Genomic DNA, 4,986 nt, shown 5'->3' with positions numbered 1-4,986 from the left:
TGAGCGTAACGGGAACCACACAATTTTTTAATTAGGCCTTAGATTTGGGGTATTGAAATCACAGTCATTATTAATTCCAGTTCTAGCGATGGAAAATATGGAATCATGTACATCTCAGACTATAGCCTCTATTGGCTGAATCTATGGTTCCACTATACATTTTAGTGACGTCACAGATTCATCCAATAGACAGACTAATCTTGGACGGAAACACTGAACATAATCTGAGCGGAATATATTACACACTCTCCACTTCAGGCCACTTGGTAGATTTAAAATATAATACAGCAATAAGTTAACTTCCAGTAAGTTATAAATTTGTCATTCTTCAATGATATGTGCTTAATTTGAACACGGCTACCCCATCGTGGACTACTGTACGTCTAGTCAGGTTATGTATGCTCCATATCGTTAAGATTGGTCTGTGAGTTAAGTACTGACTCTATGCCAGAGGTTATTGAAAGCGACTGTGAAAAAATAACAAGATATGTATAATTGGTAACTGTACATGTTTAACAAAACGTTTTTTGGCTAATATACTTACTTACTGTAATACTAGTATGTACCCGTCACAGTTATAAATACCCAACATTCAATCAAACTACCAGTATATATAATAACTTGACAAACAAGGAGTAAAATGTCCTCTGAATATACACGATGACGTCATTTGTGTTATGTACACGTCACAGTTATAAACACCTAACATTCAATCAAACTACCAGTATATATAATAAATTGACAGATAAGGAGTAAAATGTCGTCTGAATATACACGATGACGTCATTTGTGTTATGTACACGTCAAAGTTATAAACACCCAACATTCAAACTACCAGTATATATATATATATATATATATATATATATATATATATATATATATATATATATATATATATATATATATATATATATATATATATATATATATATATAATAAATTGACAGATAAGGAGTAAAATGTCGTCTGAATATACACGATGACGTCATTTGTGTTATGGCAAACAAACATATACATCTATAACCACTGTCAAATTAGTCGGAAAGGTGAGTAGAACAGTGGCTACAAAACATTCAGACACTGAAAATACAATGTCTTTATTTTATATGATAAGTTTAAGGAAACATAGTTAATACACTCTGATACAAATTAGTAAAATAGTATGGGATTTGAATATTAGAAATTGATTTTGACTTGAAGGTACAACAATAAACACAATCGAAGATTACATTAAACGTTTTATCTCCATATATTGTCGACATTTCAACGAATATTCATATGTCTAGGTCTTACTCTAGGTTGTTGTATATAATTATGGTTGATGTCGTCACGTTTGTCTGTAAGAATTTCTGTCCTTAATTCAAAAATGTCTACGTGTTTCCACTGTTAAAACTCAAATATACTAGTACTGTATGTGACAATACTCACTCGTCTTGACGAATATCCGATGCTGCCATTTCCAACTTCGGACGCAGAACCATCAAATTCTTCTAACACCAACACCGTGTCATGTGACAGTTTATCTTCTAACATATCAGACGTCAGTTTATTTTGTTCTCGTCTTCTGACAGGTTTATCGTAATCATGAAAGAATTCAGCTGTTTTGTCAGGCCATATTTTATTACATACCAATACCGTGCAACCATAAACCAAACAAAGTAATCCTATGACATAAACAGAAAAGTAACACCATTCTTGAGGAACTGACAGAATTTAAGGCGTGGGTAGTCTTGAGTGCAATGTGGTCTCTAACAAACCTCTGAGTGGAGGTGTAAATCGTAACGATACCGGTAGGAACTAGGTAAGGCGTGGGGGTTCTACGATTTTTTATTTATTGATTTATATTTTTTTTTTGGGGGGGGGGGCGCACGAAAAACTTTGGAGATGTGAAGATGTGGAGGGCGGGAGTGGGTCCTTGAAAATTCTGATGGTCGGAAGGGGGGGGGGATCTCTGGATCAAATGAGACCTCAGGTGAGGTCATTTACTTTGTACATTTACACAATTTCAGACTATTATCCTTATTTTAATCATCACTGGCCTCGTGATGTATTTACTATAAGAATAATAGTCAGATTGGATGTATTAGATGTAATGGAGAGTAAAATGGCTAGATAATTGAGGTATTGAACACAAAATTATAGTATTACATGGATTTGAATTATGTGTATGGTTTGATATTCTATGCCTTTAAGTGGCCTTCTACAAATCCTTATTACAATGTTTTACTCTTCAGTTCAACTGATTTTATCTCCGTAAATATTTAACACATGTTAAAATGTCATGAAAGCAGGTGGTAACGGAGTGGTAGATAAGGGAGTTGGTATTCTGCTCTCCATATGCACACTGCCTATGTTGACTTTTCTTTTAAATCTAAGTAACAAATTGAAATAGCAAAAACTTCCTTACCTGTCGAAAAAGTAATCCAGAAACACCATCCGTACTGAAAAACAAGGACGCCATCAGCGAATGGAATGTGTAACTCTGGACCCCATCGTAATATACAATATAACAAATTTGCCAATAGGAGCCAGAGTCCGGTCAATATCATACAATAGGCTGCATAGTTGATTACCATAAATAGTAGAATATTGGCAATGATCCATGTTGGAAACGCCGCCCTACATTTGAAATTAAAAACAAGAATATGGTAATGTGGAAATGGGCATTCCAAGAGCGTCGACTACAATGTTTTGTCAATAATGCATGTACCCCTCGTGTTAGAAAATTGTGTGAAAGTAGTGCCAAGGTGAAAGTTAGACAAAGACATGAATATTATTATTACAGATCATGCCAAGCCCCTTTAGGTCTAAAAAAATAATTGTTTGGTTGTGGTTACCTGACCCCACCTAGCTTTTCACTGCCGACCCTAAACTTTCTTTTACGTATACGAGAAAAAAATAATAAAATCGCAAAGAAAATTGTGAAGTCTCACGAGAAATAGTGGATGCGGAAACTGACGTCAACTTAAACAGACAATATAAAACTATTTTTCCAATCTGTAATGGCTGTACATCTGATAGGAAGAAATAAACAACACAGAGACCATTTGGAAAACTATGGAAAACCTGAACTAGACACCAACACATGAAAAATAATAAAATTAAAAAATCTACCAACCCCACCTATTTTAAAATTGAGTGTAATCGGAACTACACAATTGTTTTTTAATTCTAGGCCTTATCAAGAACTAAAGAATTTTCCATGTTACATGTAATAATGTTTTTTAGAACACCTTTGATATTTGCCTTCTATAACTTAAGGACAGTTTCGCCGCTCTACTACTTTTTGGTTCAATGTTAATGTATAAACTCAGGTTATACCATTAAAATATTCATGGCTACTGCACTATGCTAAATATATTTATTGATAATAAGTTAAAAACTGGGTCATTTCCTCTCAAATTCAGGAAATCAAAGTTATTGTTGACGCATATGTTAACGAGTCCTCACCACATCATAATGAATGCGTAGTATCCAGACATTCGATAGGAGCGCCCCCATCGTAGATTCTCGGCATCGATGGTGAAGTACTCGGCAATCCACAAAATTGGGTAGGGGAGACCACGGTATAGAGCGTCACGAAACTCTCGATTGATTTGACCGGCTGGAATAAAATGAAAGAGATAGACGTGATTAGGAAATCGCATAACTTTGATATTCAGGATAGAATACTGTGTGGCCCTCAAACATCGTACACACAGTTATATTTCTTGATATAGCACGGCTCATTCAACAGAACGTTAAATAAAAGAGAAGTGGGGAGGAAAGGAACTTCAGAAAAAAGCTCACGATTTTTAGAATTTACAGGAATCTTACCGAATGGTGAAAAGAAGTTTCTGCCTTGGCTCCAAGATGGCGCCCATGCAAATCTTTCGTTGTAGTTAATTTGTTCATCGAGTTGATTTTCAGGTGTACCTGAAAAATATCATGATAAACGAGATCATAATCAAGGTTTCCATTAGAGAAAGACATTTGTGAATTACGAAACTGTATATTCAGTACTTTGGTTAGAGTTGGTTATTTAAATCATGGAGGTATGAGGGGAACTACCTCCTTGTTCAAATACATTCACTGTCATGACACAGTAGCTCATTATCGTAAACCAGAGGTGATATTTCTATCGTGACACTGCAAAGACGGTGCCGTAAAAGATGCTGTGGTTTACGACGATGCAATAGCTGTGGTCTCGAACACCTACACCACGGACGTTTCTCCTAATTCATAATGGGACTAGTACATACACTCACGTTGGGGAGTGTATCAAACTTCCCGTCTCTCCCCTGCTGACATGGTCGGAAGGAATGAGTCCCCAGTGGTGAATTTGGATACTAACAAACCTACAAGACTGATTCTCCAAACGTCACAATATTTTTTGTACATGTATTTGTGTTTTTACAGTTGAGTGACGTCAGTAGTCTTGTCTCCATGTCCTGATCAAACCTATGCTTGGTGTTTGTTGACAAACACAATACATTGAATCACGATCACTATGTACATTTGTTATAATTTAATTACTAATCCCAACTTCTGACCACCACTGTGGTAAGTTAACCGTAAGTAAATAGCTGATGACCACAACTATAGTACGTTATGTAGCTGATGACCACAACTATAGTACGTTATGTAGCTGATAACCACCACTGTGGTAAGTTATTTGCACGTTATGTAGCTGATAACCACCACTGTGGTAAGTTATTAGTACGTTATGTAGCCGATAACCACCACTGTGGTAAGTTATTAGTACGTTATGTAGCTGATAACCACCACTGTGGTAAGTTATTTGCACGTTATGTAGCTGATATAAACCACAATATGGTAAGTTAACAGTAAGTTATAAGTAGCTGTTACATAATTTTGGCCACTTACTGTAAAGTGAATGCACTTGTGACGTCACAAGCTACAATATTTGTCAAACTTAGTGTGAAATTTAAGATTAGTGAAAAACACAACCTACTCATATAATAAACAGAACACATAGAATTT

This window comes from Glandiceps talaboti, chromosome 11 (genome assembly GCF_964340395.1).
Source record: "Glandiceps talaboti chromosome 11, keGlaTala1.1, whole genome shotgun sequence".
Taxonomy (NCBI): domain Eukaryota; kingdom Metazoa; phylum Hemichordata; class Enteropneusta; family Spengelidae; genus Glandiceps; species Glandiceps talaboti.
Note: the sequence above shows the minus strand (reverse complement) of the source record.